This window comes from Lygodium microphyllum, chromosome 27 (assembly GCF_053477565.2).
Source record: "Lygodium microphyllum isolate KBCC chromosome 27, Lygodium_microphyllum_v1.1.10, whole genome shotgun sequence".
NCBI classification, from domain to species: Eukaryota; Viridiplantae; Streptophyta; class Polypodiopsida; order Schizaeales; family Lygodiaceae; genus Lygodium; species Lygodium microphyllum.
Window position 1 is genome coordinate 48,969,487 of NC_141161.1, and position 16,964 is coordinate 48,986,450.

At 37.9% G+C, this 16,964-nt stretch overlaps 1 pseudogene; it reads left to right on the plus strand.

Moving 5' to 3' along the window:
- Window positions 1–9,565: 9,565 nt before the first annotated feature.
- LOC148012298 (putative LRR receptor-like serine/threonine-protein kinase RKF3 pseudogene) lies at window positions 9,566–12,988 on the plus strand (annotated as a pseudogene).
- The last annotated feature ends 3,976 nt before the right edge of the window (window positions 12,989–16,964 follow it).

The window sequence follows — 16,964 nt, forward strand, 5'->3', positions numbered from 1 at the left end:
GGCAAAAAAAAAATCTATGTTGATTTGAAATCATCGATAAGCAGAAATATTAGAGCTAGTGATATCCTTGCAATGGATATGTGGCTAAGTTGGTGGGATATTTGAATTCATGCTGGGAAAATTTCATGACACTAGCTAGCAAGAACTTATTTTTGTGAGCTCATGCATCAAGTTTCAATATGTACATAGACGAACCAAAAATCATATAGTAGGTGGTAAATATTGATGAGGCAATGTACATACACAAGCCTATCAAAGAGCAAGCATGGGAGTTGACTCATTAGTGAGGGCTTCATGAAGATAATCAATCTATATGATACATGTATGAGTGTTGGGCTAAATGCACAATAGTCAAGATATTGGACTTGACTTCTATTATTTTAGAAGTTCTAACTCACTTTGGCACCAATCTCTCATCTTGTTGTCTCGACACTCTACTCTAACTAATCATTCATCCCTCTCTCCAACCCAAGAAAGCAAGAACATGAGATTATCTTTGAGGTGGAATGAACTCACCTATCTTACATTCATATGTTGTAGTCTGAAAACTTGAAGGCTCAAAGATGATTCCACAACCCAAACAACACAATCCAATGCTACTTTGCATCTACCATTAAGTACACCAACAAAGAGAGAAGAAGATGGAGAAAAAGAAGGAGAGAAAGTAGATGGGGAAGAGCTTCACCTCATTGGACTCCTCACTCTCTCAAAACCTCACAACTCCAAATTCATACCTCTTACCATGGATGGGAAGAAGAGGAATAAAAGCAAGAAGAAGATGTAGAGTTTCACCCTCCATCAATCCATCACTCAACAATGGAGACAAGGTGATAGAATAGAAGAAGTCAATGGAAAGCTCCAATAATTGCACTAATAGAGTTTTTCATAGTGTGGATGCACCAAAGGATAAATAGAAGTGAGATCTCTTACCCTTATATAGACCAAGATTAGGGTTAGGGTTAGGTCTCTTCTCTAGGTTGGCACTTAGTTTACCTTTTAGGGTTTGTTCCCCTTTTGAATTTTAGGATTTTCACAACTATGAATTAGGGTTTGTGCCCTCTTTTGGGCATCCTACCCTCTATGTGGACTCTAGGTTGTTTAATCCTTAAAGCATGCTTTTATCTTAGCCTATGTACATGCATTGGAAGTGTGATAAATGCAATCATGGGTGATGATACAATGTGTGCAGGAGTGTGAAAAATACAACTATGGATGATGATACAATGTGTACATGAGTAGTAAATCTGGCTCTCACAAAATAATACAATCATGAATATGATGTATCCATGATGTACTACAAGTATTATAAGTGCTTAAAAATAAGACATTGGAGCTCCAAAAATAATATCCTTTGAAAGGTAATTCCAACACTTGTGCTTAGATTGTTGTTGAATTTCTTTGACTTTTCCATTGATTATGCCTTCCACATTTACTATTAATGTTATCCCCATCTAAGACAAGTACCAATCCCATGGTACTCACATAAAAGGTAGACGTGGAATGTTGCGATGATCAATGAAGTACCTCTGAAGAAATTGTGGTCTTGATGGATGAGTAATACCTACTCTATTGATGAAAAACTCTTGATGAAGATAATGACGTTGTGGCTAATGATACTAATGATGATGATGGCTTGATATAGTGTTAGATGGTAAGGATGACAATGTTGTTGGTAACAAAATCAATAGAAGTTGATGTTGTTGTGGAAGGTACTCTTAAAAAGTGGTTCTTCCTGTTGAATAGAGCTTAAGTAGTCATGGAAAATAAATAAGAGATTGCAAAAGTTGGGAGACTTGGTATTTATGTACAATGATGTTAATTTGGGAGATGGATTGAGCTTCAAGAAAGCATGAAGTGTTGTCCTACACTTGAGGACCCAAAACTATGAATAGGTTATGGTGCAAATACTATATGAGTGAGCCTGTGTACATAGGCTAATACTTAATGAGAAGACTACTCCATGGGTTCTATTGTTGATGTTGGTTGATAAATCAATGAAACTTCATTTGAAAAAATGGGAAGAATTATTGGCATTGAGGAAAAGGGGGCGGGGGTTTTGTTGAAGAAGATTGTGAAAAAATACAAAAATATGATGGGCAAAAGATGGAGTCCAATCCAAGTATCTCTTGAAGCGCATAATTCTCCTATGGATTAACCGTATGTGACACTGAATGGAATTGCAGTCTTTATGGAAAAGAACCTTTTCCATGTTGCTTTGGAGAGGATTTAATAGCTAACACATAAAGTGAGATGATGAAGTAGAAAGGGAAAAAGTATAAGTGACTCAAGGAGATAGGTTTAATCGAGGCAAGCTAAGACTCTCTAGGTATATTCTAACCTTGGTGTGACCTAAGTAAATGTGGGGAAAAATGGAAGAAGGCTAGGGGATTAGAGATGAAGTTGACTTATTAGGGTCACTGGATGCATCTAACTTGAGGATCCCTAGGTGTGGTACAATGCATGTGAGTACATATATATTTTTCTTTTCTTTTCTTTATCTTTTTTTCTCGCTCTCTCTTTTTATTTTGAAAATTTCCTTTATTTTTCATTATATATTTTTCCTATTGCTATATGAATAATCACATTACCATAGAGCTAGGCATGCAATCTTACAAAGATAAATGAATCTTTCAAATATCTAAAGGCTAACATATAGTAATTTTGGCTCAAAGATTGAAGTAGTGCACTAAAGTGTGCATGTTGAATATTAAATTATTAATGTGGATATTAAAAACACAATGCATCATTGTTATTGAAGACCTTGTTGAAGAAGAACCAACAAATTGTTGATGAAGACATGTCTACCTGTTGATGGAGCAATTTGTAAATTCTCCCATAGAACTAGATTACCATTGGATATTGGAATCAAGATATGTCATGGTTGAAGAAATTGGGATGTTATTGTGGATAGTTCTTTGATATCTGTGTCTCATGTTGGAGTTTCTTAGATGATCTTGGTAGCTTGCTCTTCTAATGATATGCCATTTGGAAACTTCTTGGACTGGAGATTTTTAGAATAGTTTTAGGTGATAGTGCCATCTTCAAGTCTTAGACGTTCATTATTGGGCTTTGTCAACCAATATGATCTATCATGTTTCTACATTCACTATTCACTTTGTGAAACTTTGAGAGTAAATATAGTGAAAAAGATATAAGTAAGTGAGGAAGACTTTGTTGTATTTTATCGTCATACCTAGAGTAGAAGTTTAGAGCTCATACCTTTGATCTTACCCTCACATAAGATGTAGCTCTACTAGTGCAACACATTGAGCAAAAGAATGAAGAATACAAGTTAAATACAATTAGCTATATATAAGAGTTAATGCTTTTTTCCAGCTTTGGAAATCCACCAGTTGTTGTAGAAATTCAAATTGTACCCCAATTTAGCAAAAGCATCTAAGATAATTGGTTTGCTACCCAATCCACAAAGGTGAGGAATTAAATCACTAAGCAAGGAAGGTCCTACAAAGTGACTAGCTATATGTAATCCCTCTCTAGTTAGAATCTTATCAATCAATGGGTGATATTGCAAGTATGATGTCATGTCTAGATTTTGAGCCACATAATAGACCATAGTGAAGTGATCCCCGCCTCATGGTATCCAAGTCAAAAGGGACAAATTGAACAAATATGGTTGACCCTTATTAGGATGTACAATTAATCCCAAGCTGGGGCTATGTGCCAAAAATTATGGTAGAGCCGTTTATGAATGCCTTTGTGGCGGACTGTATGTGAATCTGAGTAACCTCTTATGAATTGTTTTGAGATTGAGTTGGCTCAACTTGGTCTAATTTGTGGGTTGAGCTAGTACGGACATCAGTAACTTGAGGCTTGGGATATAAGATCTCAAGAACATTACTTTTTGATATTCTATCTTTATTATTTGAAGGTTTATATACATCAGTCTATTCTAGAATATTCAATCAATATACATTCTGCATGGTAATAGAAACAAAGGAAAGATGAAGTTCTATGTCACTTATCTTTGGAATAAACTAGTCATAGAAATTGGAAATTTATTGAAGAGAAGCATAGATTTCAAGAATTTATAGGTCTATGGTGAGGCAAAAGATATATCTAGTGACATCAAGCATCATTCTACCTTGTCCCAATTCTAGAGAGTCTTTTCTTTATTAGCAATAGTCATGAAGTGGTTGCCATTCTTATGGCTAGACCCTAACTAGAATACCATTTACATTTAAATACTCTTCGTCCTTTGACTTTTCTAGCCAATTCCACAACTTTCTCCTTGCACATGTCCTAGTGTCCAATACGAGACCCGAGAATTTAGTGATTCTTCTCTTGCTTTGCCTTGGTCATTTACTTCACAACTTCTTCCACAATTGTTGGGTATTACCAACAAATTTATGCTTGCTCTGACCATGTCAATAGGCCTTTCTAAGATCTTCTCATTCTCTTCAATCTAAGCTCCAATGTTGACATGAACATATATACAAATAACATTGTGTCCTCCAATTCCTTTTGATAGGCTCCGATTGATCTTCTTTTTGTGCTAACTTGCCCACCTTCTCCACTGGAGATTGCTTAGGCTTTAAAAGTATTAGGGGTTTTGGTTGAGAAGAAATTGTCTTGTGAATCAATGGATTCATTGTACTCTCAATGCTAGATTTTACATCCTTTTGTGGACTCTACAATTCACATGTCTTGTGAATCAATGAATTCATTGTACTCCCTATGCTAGATTTTACATCCTTTTGTGAGTTAGAAGTACAAGAGGCTTGTTCCTTTTGTAAGAGTGATAGATTTGGTTGTAGCCAAGAGTTGTGGTTGTGTGGATTCCATTTTAGAGTTGTGGTTGTAGCCAAGAGTTGTGGATTCCATTTTAGAAATGGAAGTAGGAACTTGTGATTCAGTGGTGGATTGGTCAATCTTGGCAATCAAAGATGACTATGCACTTGGATCCTCAAAATGATCGGAAGTATTCTCAATCTTAGAGTTTCTAGATTTATTTTTTACAACAATCTCACAAGGAGATTGTCAATCATTGGTTGTTTTCTTGGTTTTCCCTTGCTGATCCTTTTTCTTTGATTGAGCAACTACACAAGGCTCCTAACTAGATCTTATATTTAGGATTGGATAACAAAGCTTCTTTGTTTCTATGAGACTTTGGATGTTTGGATGGACCAAAAAATATCTCAGGCGATTGCTTATCAACACTTGAGAGCCCAATCATATCCTTCCTTGGACATTCTCCTTTAGCTTGAGCAACATTACATGGATATGGCTTCACTGGGGTTTTGTTTTGACTTAGAGACAAGTGTCATTCCCTTCCTTTCATGATGAGGATAGATAAGCTTTCCTTTACTAAAGGCGGTGACTATTTTGACACTTGACAAGCTCAACTATATCCGTCAATGCGCTGAGTAGTGCACTTTACATTGGGTTGCATGCTTAAAATGTCTTCCCAAGATGCATCTATAATATTGATATATGGATTGTTCCAGTAAAAAGAGTTAAGTTTTGAGTTTAATATTTTGCATTTTACATTTCTTTTATTTTTTATTTTTTATTTTGTGTTTTTCATTTTTTTATTGTTTTCACTTCAATGCACACACAACCAAATAAGCATGATAAGTGTGATAAATCTTCAATCCACAATAATGTCACATGGTTTATTTAAGCAAGAAGAGATTAAGTTTCGAGTTTTGCATTTTGCATTATGGATATTTTTGTTGTTTAATAAAATTTTTATTGTGTTTTTTAGTTTGATTTGTGTGTTTTCTTCTACTCTAATAAATGAATATTTCCAATCTCAATCTAATGAATTAGTTTCTCCTAATTTGGGCTTTTTAAACTAGTCACATGTGTTTTAAGTATACAAGTTGCGAGCGTGGATGACCGATATCCCATGGATCCCATCCACACTTAACTAATTCCTATTCTACCACATGGTAAGAGCATGAAAATCTTGATGGATGCACCATCCTCTATCTCGAGCAATGGAACCAAAATGTTAAGCTAAACTCACAAGAGTTGGGACATGGAACGGAACTTCTATTCTTTTAAAAGATGCAACTCACTTCCTCGATAATCTCTCACCTTGACTTCTCAATACTCCTCTCTAACTAACAATGCATCCTTCTCTAAAATCTTTAAGATGTAGTAAACTCACCTATCTTACCTTTCCATGTTGTAGTCCAAAAGCTTGAAGGCTTGAAGATGGTTCTACAACCCAAATAATAGGATCTAATGCCATCTCTCCTTCACATCACACTACCAAGTACATCAACAATGAGAGAAAAAGATGAAGAAGAAGAAGTAGAGAAATAAGATGGAGAAGAGCTTCACCTCATAACCCCTCACACAACCTCATACACAACTCCAAACTCAAACCTCTTACCATGGATGAAAAGAATAAGAAGAAAAACAAGAATAAGATATAAAGATTCACCTTCTCTCAATCTCTCACTCAACTCATCTCAACCTCATACACAACCCCAAACTCAAACCTCTTACCATGGATGAAAAGAAGGAGAAGAAAAGCAAGCATAAGATATAAAGATTCATCTTCTCTCAATCTCTCACTCGACTCATCTCAACCTCATACACAACTCCAAACTCAAACCTGTTACCATCGATGAAAAGAAGAAGAAGAAGAAAAGCAAGAAGAAGAAGTTTCACCTTTTCTCAATCTCTCACTCAACTCACCTCTCAACATCTCTCCCCCCCCTCACTCTCAACAATGGAGACAAGATGATAGAATAGAAGTGAATGGAAATCTTCAATAGTTGCATTGGTAAAGCTTGCGTACCAACGTGGATGTACTAAAATGGTGAATACAACCAAGATCTCCTACCCTTATATAGACCAAGATTAGAATTAGGGTTAGGTTATTTCTCTAAAGTGGCACTCCATTTGTACTTTAGGGTTTGTGTTCCTTTTACATTCTAAGGCTTGTGCCCCACTTTGCAATTTACTGTGAATTAGGGTTTTTTCCCTCTTTTGGCATCCCATCTTCTTTGTGGACTCTAGGCCATTCAATCCTTGAAGCGCACTTCTACCTTAGTCTAATTAGATGTAGCCTATGCTATTGCAATTACATTTCTATGTGTGTAACATACACAACAATAGTTGTGGGTGTGATAAATACAAATGTGGATGATTATACAATGTGCACGAGAGTAGTGAGCCCATCTCTCACAAAATAATGTAACCATGAACATGATGTGTCAATAATGTACCACAAGTAATACAAGTGCTCAAAAAGAATACACTACAGCTCCAAAATCAATTCTAGCACTTGCGCTTTGATTGTCTTTGACTTAAAGAAGACTTTGCCTTTGATTATAGCCTTCCACATTTACTATTAGAAAAAGTAATATAGAAATTGTTTTTTTACAATTAATAAAGAAAAAGTATTGATCCTTGGAAGGCACACATGCACATGACCTAGCTTTGAAGTTAATGGAAAGGTCCAAACTTTGTTCTCCTTTTCTAATTGAAGTGACGATGACTATAAATGAGAGTATTTTTGGCACTTCTATGCTTGTAAAACAAGCAAGCCTTTGAGCTATGACTATGAATCATCCTAATATAAGAGGAAGCTAGCTAGTGTAATGTTTATGAATGATAATGCTTTCCATAGCTCAAGCACAAAACAAATGTATAGGATAGAAAAACATAGGGAAAGTCTCGAAGAATTGGTTTTAATGATGGGGGTGGCACTAGTCAAAGGCAAAAGTGAGAAAGAAACTAGCATGAGCACATCTAGATGGTGCAACACAACAAATGATTTGGTTTTTCAAAAATCATAATATACACATGGATAATGGACAAGAATATCATCCATGTGCCCAAGATAGATTTGAATGTATTGCCCATTTTTAGATGGAACTGTCATTAAAAGATTGCTCTCGACTTTCTTATTTATTATGTATGTACCTTTAGATTATGCACATACACATGGATAAGTTATGATGAGAGCTTTAGTCTAGTTACAATGATGGAAAATGTCAAATGTGATATTGCTATGGCTTAGCTCTTTACATTGGATTGATATAAACAATTCTTTTTAACATGATAATTTTTATGACGGTTTACTCGATGCAAACACTAGGCTATTAAGATCTTTGAAATCCTACATATGTAGGCATGTTACACAAAGCCTTAGTTGTAGTAGATATAGTGTGATTAAGCAAGATCAGAGAGCATCTTGTACCATTGGGATTGCACGCTACATGTGTTGTTAAGCTGTTGTTTGTGAAGAAAGTAGACAATGGGCTATTGATTATAGCCATACAATGATGTGATTGATAAGATGATAGAGATCATGACAATAATGATGCCAAAACACTTTGAGGAATAACTTTAAAATGGTAGACTTATGTGAGCTACCACATCTTAAGGGCATGGATATTATGAGGAAACAATGAGGAAATCAGGCTTATACAGAGGCAATAGTAATCGAATATGATGTCAAGAATGGGATGACACCTTGTATACTAATATATCAATGCTATCTCTGCTTAGAATTTGAAAAATGTGTCAAAGAGGACTAAGATTTTGCTCATGATGTGGATGTTCCAAGGTGGAGATTGTGAGCATCATACATTTCTTTAGTGCTTTCTTCGAGTTGTTCCATATTCGAGCATCACACTTTGAAGATTTTCAACTTGATCAAAATGTCAACAAGAGATATTAGGGTCTTAAGTAGTTGTTAAAGACATGAAGACATGAGAAAAACATGGAAATACTCAATGTCTCATGTTTCCTTATGTTTGTAATTTCAAGAATTATCATTAATAATGTGCATCCATATTGATGTTAAAATTGACAAGGTAGTGTGCATATTGATGTGAAAATTGACAAGTTAGATGCACTTAGTGGTTCCATCAAGTTAAAATTGTTCAATATGATCCTTTTCAATGGCATCACAATGATCATAAAATGTAAAGCAATAGTTCTTTGGGTTTTATTCACCTTGGTAAAATATGAACATAGAGAACATAAAGGAAACGACAGGTATCCCTTAGAGAACTCAAAGGAATAATAGAGTCTAGATAACGATGGTTTATTAATTACAACCACTCTAGGGTTCACATTGCATTTGATAGGTGATCAACAATTACTCTAGGGCTGACATTGTATTGATGGGTGCCTTTTTTCATTATCCCTCGATTAGAGAAAAATTGGCCTTAGCACAAGGCCTCTTCTACCTATAGAACATGGTATTTGATATGAGATAGTTGGAGGGAGTATATTAGATTGTAGTGTAAAGATAAGGCCTTGAGATTGTATATTTCAAAGGGCCATATTAGATAGTACCTTGAGAATAAAAAGAGAATGTGTATTCCAAGTGACAATATTAGGTGGTATATTTCAAAGGGCGATATTAGATGGTACCTTGAGAATAGAAAGAGAGAGCATATTCCAAGTGACAATATAAGGTGGTAGTGTAAAGTTAAGGCCTTAAGAATAAAATGATTGGAAGGAGCATTGTGTAGGGTTGTCATCTAAAAGAGTAATCAAACTAGCACCCAAACTTTACTATATCAAATCAAGAAGAAAAGGGGGTAGTAAAGAAGGATTGTGAGTGGGAGCTGATGCTGCAAAAGCATTTCAGAAAAGAGGGGCTATTCATGGGCATGGCAGATGCTCTTGCTATAACCTTGTCTACTCCTAGGCACAAAGGGCATGTGCTACCCCTCTCTATCTAATGGGCGTGTTAAGCCCATGTTTTTGTTAGAGAAATTTGCAGCTTTGCAGCTCCCTTTTGGCTATGCAGTCTTGCTTGATGAAGTGAGCAGAATTCACACGTCTTTAGACCCATTACTGATGGAGTAAGTGCTCAATGCAAATCTGCATCAGGTGAATAAGACATTGTTTGGACCACTTACTAAAGATTAAGTGCTCAATGCAAATCTGCAGTAGGTAAATAAGACATTGCTTGAACCACTTGGCACTTGCTAAAGATCAAGTGCCCAATCCAAATCTGCATTAGGTGAATCTGAGAGATCCTGTGCAGCCCATTTTTTGGAAGCTTAAGCGAGGTCCGTTTATGGCGTCCAGACCTCTGCACTTGAACTTTACTTAGCAGATCACGCAAAACTCTCTGATAGCTGGCTCCAGACCTGCAATTCGCAGCTTCTAAAGGATCTTCTGTCGAATTTTTGTGAGAATTGGGCTTCAAGCTGTGAAATTTGCAGAGCATTGGGGAAGTGGTGTAGGACAATGCGTTGTTGCCGGGGTGCCTAGATGTGCCTATACTCAGAATATTTGAAGCACAGTCTTTGAGAGGGCTGTCTTCAATCTCAGCAAGGTCTATTCGAGGTCCAATCCTCGAGGATTGAAGTCTGGCTGGTTTGTTATGACTTCAAATCTCAGTAGGTTTCTCTGAGCTGGAGCTCAACTCTTGAGGATTGAAGTCTAGCTGCTTTGTTATGTCTACAATCTCAGCAGGTTTCTTTGAGCTCCAACTTTTGAGGAGGGTTGAAGCCTTGCAGGGCTTTCTAGAAAAGATGTTTTCTGTAATAAAGACCATGATGACAAGTGCTGCTCCTAGATCATGGCAGCACAGTGGTCTACTGTGTGTCCTATTGGCAATCATTCCTTTGGTCAGCAGCTCAGAGCCTCTCCCTTCACCCTGCCCCTTGGATTTTTCCCTCCTGGATCTGGCAAAATCTGTGCAAGAAGATGTCAAGAACTCCCACAATGTCACGTACCACTGCACCAGTTTCATCCAAGCTCTGCTCTTTGTCATGGTGGAGTATGTTGCTAAGTCAGGTTTCTTCTTGGTTCCATCCTTTTCTGCAGAGGCTTGTTGGGATGCCTTTGATCACAAGCTCAGCTTGCTTGGCCACCCCACAAGTGTCAGATCAGAGTGCAGTTTCCCGACTTCTTTCCTAGCTCAACAAGCAGAAAGCTGCAGAAACATTACTTCGATCCAAGCCTTGGAAGATGTTGTTCCGAAGATGGTTCTATCTGATATTTCTAACACCTGCACCAATGCCTCCACAGAGCAGTTGCCAAGTTGCTCCATGTGCTCAACTGCCGTCGTGAATGCAGCTACTAAGTATCTGTATCCTGGAGCAGTCAATGGAAGCATCAACAATTGTCAGGACATCTTAGATCTTTATGCAGCTTCCAGCATGCCTAACACCACAGCCAGACTAGATGTTGCATCATGCTTGCTGAACATAGTGCTCACCAGCCATAATGATCCTTATTCTGTGCCCCCTCACTCCAATTATGTATTTGCATCTGTTGGAGCCGCGGTAACGCTTCTAGTCTCTATGGGTCTTATAGTGTTCCTCTATGTTCGGCATCTGATGAGGAAGTTGGCTCAAGAGAAACTTGAGCTGGAAAGCAGCAGAGGGAAGCTAGCAAATAGCAGCAACCTTACATGGTACACCTTGGACGAACTCAAAGCAGCCACCAATAATTTCTCAATAGGCAATGTATTAGGAACTGGTGGGTTTGGCAATGTCTATAAGGGGACTCTGAAAGATGGGACACATATTGCTGTGAAAAGGTTCAAGAACTGCTCTCCTGCAGGTGATCAGGAGTTTTTCCATGAGGTTAAGGTCATCAGCAGTGTGAAACATCGGAACCTTGTGGCAATCAGAGGCTGTTGTTTAGACAAGAGTAGCCAGGCAGGTCACCAGCGCATCATCGTGTACGATTACATGCCCAATGGCAGCCTCCATGACCATCTGTTCAACCAGAAAACCTGCCTTGATTGGCCCAAACGCCATAACATAGCTGTGGGTGTAGTGAGGGGTTTAGCGTATCTTCATCAGGAAGTGCAGCCAGCTATCATACACAGAGACATCAAGGCAAGCAACATTCTCCTGGATGCCAATTGGAACGCGCGGGTGGCCGACTTTGGGCTGGCAAAGTTCACACCGGACGGTGCAACCCATGTGACGACGAGAGTGGCTGGCACGCACGGATACGTTGCTCCAGAGTATGTGCTGTACGGCAAGCTGAATGAGAAGAGTGATGTCTACAGCTTTGGGGTGCTACTCCTCGAGCTCCTGACAGGGAGGAAGATCATAACCTTTGAGTCAGAAGGCCCATGCTTCATCACAGACTGGGTCTGGTCACTAGTGAAGAAGGGAAGGTTATCTGATGTTCTGGACCCAAAGATGGAAAATCTGGGGCCCCTTCCACTGGTTGAGAAGTTTGTTCATATCGCCCTGTTGTGTGCTCATCCACACGTCCCTTATAGGCCCTTCATAGACCAAGTGTTGAAGCTCATGGAGACTGGCCAGCCCGTACCTTCTCTGCGAGACCGCCCCATCCCATATACCTCTGTCATGGTTGACATAGAGAAGGCTGCAGGTTCCCCTGGGGCGTTATCGAGCAGCTCTGGGTTTCGCTCTTACAGTTCTTATTCAGACCTTGCAAGGTAGATAGATTACTGATGTAGATTCTCTTCTACTTGCCTTGAAAACCCTTTCAGACTAAGGGGAAGATCACAGATTCACAGTTTCTGTCATCTCAAGTATGCACACTCTGGTTTTTTTTGTGTCACTATAAGATGGTTCCATACGAGGGTGTTTCATGTAGCATACCGCTTGTTATATCTTATATACCTATCCACACACACACACACACACACACACATACATACATACATACATACATAAGAGAGAGAGAGAGAGAGAGAGAGAGAGAGAGAGTGTGTGTGTATGTCTGCATACACGGCCACTTGTGTTTTTTAAAGTACCTAAGCATCCATTAACATGAAATACTGGATGTTTGGATGGATCTTCAATTACAATTGCTGGGTAACTCCAATAACACCTCACTTTTAGCCCACCAAAATCATAACACTCGCTTAACATTCAAAAATTTTGGTGTAACCTTTGCATTTTCATTACCCAAAACTACTAGTTCTATGAAGGAAAAATATGGGTATCTATAGACACCCATCTAGAAGCATATAAGCTACCTCTCAAGTAGAGGCCCTCATCACTAAATCATACTTAGATTATCAAGAGAAGTGCTTTAAAACAATAATTATTTGTCATTCCTTTTGGTAGCTTTCCACACAATAATGTAAAATGTGTTTGTTGTTGTTGTTGTTGTTGTTGTTGTTGTGTGTGTGTGTGTGTTAGAAGAACTCAAGCACTCACAAAGACATGACGGTTTCAATATGGATTTTTTCACTACCAAGATGTGCTAAAAGTGTGATTACCATCAAAAGAGCAATCCTGTACAAAGCTTGTTGATTGGTATCGATCACGTTCATTAGATTAATGTCAAGGTGGTGGCAAAGATGATTACTACTTGCACTTAATGCTAAATGATTGGGTTCATTCCACAAGATATGGATTTGTGCCATGTCGTTGCATATGTTGGCATTCGACATGTCCAATGTGCAACATAGGATGTTCTAATACTCCAATTAGATATTCCTCTCCATCTCAATTGTAATAAAGCTAAATTCCACAACAAGCTTTTAAACTGAAATGAAAATACAAAAAATAGACATAAAATGCCAGGAAGCCATAGCCAAGGTAGCTTGGCAAGAAATGATATTACCAATATTGGTTGAGAATCAAATGATGAGAGGCTGCAGCAAGGTATGCACCCCAAGCTTTGGTGGCCAAGAGTATTCACCCTCTTAGATGGTGGGAGGTTGAGACCTCAAACAAGAAATGTTTGTAAATGGCAAAAAGATGCTACACATGTTACACCCCAAGCTTTGGTGGCCAAGAGTATTCACCCTCTTAGATGGTGGGAGGTTGAGACCTCAAACAAGAAATGTTTGTAAATGGCAAAAAGATGCTACACATGTTACACCTCCACCTTTTATACTTACCCTAGACTAAGGCATTTATGCTAAGCATTTATGCTTTATTACAAGCCATCCCAGCCTAAAAGAGCTTTGTCTTCAAACCTTGGAAATATAGAAAGAATTACAATGAAGGTGATGGCTGTAAACTACTAAAAAATGTCCAAACATGGCTCTTGTAGGAGAATGGCCATAACTTTGGAAATACATGTCGGTTTTCAGCATATGAGATGTCATAATGAAGTAGACATCATATAGTACCTTCCCCAATCATAAAGCTTGCAAATTAACTGAGATAAATCAATTTATTTTATGATAGAAATTTTGGACTGCAAGCTTGGAATGCACTTTTCCATATGTAATAACTATAGGAAAATCATTAAAACTGCAGCACCCATTTATGAGTTACTACCTTGTAGGCAATACTCCAAATAAAGATATCAAGTACCCCCGAGATCAAAAGAAAGTCCCTCAAAATAATAGTCACAATCATGGGTATCTATCTAAGAATCATGCATATAATCTATACCTCCTGGGTCAAATGGGAAACCACCCAAGAATTCATGATTACCACCATGAATACCGGGATCATAGGGAAATGAGACATCCGAATCATATGACATGTCAACACCATGATCATATACATGAGAATCAAAAAGAGTATGATCAACTATAGGTTGATGTATCTCATCATCATAAGTATCCTCAAGTAGATCATCATCATATGAGTATACATTCTCATCCATTTATGCAAATAACTCTCTTTGTAAGCCATCATCACATATCTCTGCATCCTCATGCTCTTCATTGTCTATTAAACACTCTTCTTCACTTTGATCTTCATCTTCTTGACTATTTTCATGCTGAAATTCCTGCTCTTGGTCTTCTTGTTCTTCAGCTTGGTCCTCTTCCACATCTTCTTCATTGTCATCCTCTTCTTGAGTATTGTCTTCTTCATTAGCTTCCTCATTTTCATCTATGCTATAACCTCCTTCAATTTGCATGGTATACAATCTTGCATTAGTTACCATAGGCTAATCATAATGATTTCCTACATTACAAGGTTCATGCTATCCATGGTCAACTAAATGTGGCCGGAAATAAGATGTATGATGCTCATTCCCATAAGATTGCTCTTGAAAGCATTCGTGACAATTGCATTTGTCATTGCTATGCTACCCATAAGCGTAGGCATTCTCATACGTATGGTTATGAGTGTGCTGCCCAACGTCATTTGGATGAGGTTCCAAAGAAGAAGCATATCCATCATGCAAATAAGTCCCACCAAAATAACCTTGTTGCTACTCATATGAATCATGTTGATGATCACAAGCATAAGAGTCCATATAAGCATCATGTCTATTCTCAAAGAGCCACAATAACCATTGACTTGAGACAAGGAGGACTGATACATGGTTCTCATGAACAAATCTATCATAGACGTAACCATTTTGTTGATGCTCAAATCCATTTGGAAGTGGATGACTTTGACCATCTTGGCATGAAACATGACATCCATAAGGTACAAAAGAACTCATAAAACTCTGTCCATTTGAAGAAGAAGTGGTGTAAGGTCCACATCCATCATATCCATAGATTGGAGTATCATAGGGAACACCTCCATATACATTAGTGCCATTCTCTTTTTCATGAGAAATACCATATGCATAAACATTTTTCTAAACTCTAGGTGCTTGTTCCATGCACCTATCAACAAGAGACATAGGCTCTTCAACTTTTATCTTCATTTCCCTGACATCTTTGACCAAACTATCCATTGTAACCATGATGTCCCGGTTACCCCTATCCACTGTTTTGGCCATAACTTTAGTAATATGGATCCGAATGAGGTGTTTGAAAGCTCTAATCAAAGCTCACGATGTCTAGATTCAATTAGGAATCCTGGTTTTAATTTTGGTGCACCAATACCCCATTCTGGAAATGATTCTTTAATCCTTTCCACAGTAGACAACACCCTGTTTTACCCTATTTATGCCCTGTTTTTGACCAAAAATCAACTTCACACCAACTCCAAAGCTTAGATCAACATAATAAGCATTTGATAGGGTCACTTAGGCATCAAATGACCTGGATTAAATGCATAAGTACCAACACCAAGTCCTTTGCAAAGTTGTAGGCATAACTCATTGCCAACCCAAAGAATTACATCATGATCTTCATATAGTGTTCCACGATACATTGAGAGTATACAAATGTTCATGAGTCAATCAATGTTCATTGAGACAAACCAATGACATAAATATTCCAAACGCCAATGCATTTGAGGTTGCAATGGCAATGAAGCATTGTAGTGAATCAATGTAAATCAAGAGTTTGATGTTGATGAAAATCCTTACTGCCAAGGATTCAAAGATGCAAGAATCCAATTGAATTCAATCAAATAACCCAAGAAATAGTCAATTATGAATCCAAATTAAAATTCACTAAAAGAGAGACTCTTTTGCCCATAGGAATTCCAATGAACATGTATGCCGTGTTCATACCCCTGCATACATCAAAGTACTAACTCTTCCAAGTGTAGGGCTGAAGAAGATTTCCTTGTATATTCATTGCATACTCATCCCCACATTCCATTTGTCCAATGGAGAATAGATCTTGCTGCCATTCTTCATTACTATATTGCATCCATAACATTGAACCATTTGTCCATAGATGTTCATTGATCAATTACCATTGATCAAACACCCAAATACCCTTGAGAATGCTCCCTTGGTCTTCCATAGGAAATAGGTTGATGAAGAGGAGTCAAGTGGCATAAGATTCTTCAAATAGATCATGGGGCTGAGCCTTCAATTAACAAGAAGAAGTCCAAGATTTGAAGAAAAAACTCAATGTCTTCAATGGAAATTGAACCCTATGCTGTCCATAACCTCCATTGATGAGAATTGGTCCATATGTCTTCAATGTCAGTACAATGTTGGTTAAAGCTTGAAGCCACGGGTATAGGGAAGCTCCAGGACTGATTAATCTTCAAAACCCCTTTGATTTGAATAAAGAAATTTGAAATTTCTTCATGCTGCCCAAAACTGTTAAGTAACAATGTCTTCAGACTCCATATCCATACCAAGATGAAGCTCCAAGCTTGAAGAAGGCTCAATGTCGGTAGTATGGAATGTATGGAAGCTTCAGGAGATGTAATAGAATGAAAGCCCCATCATCTTGTTGAAGAAATCTGAAATTT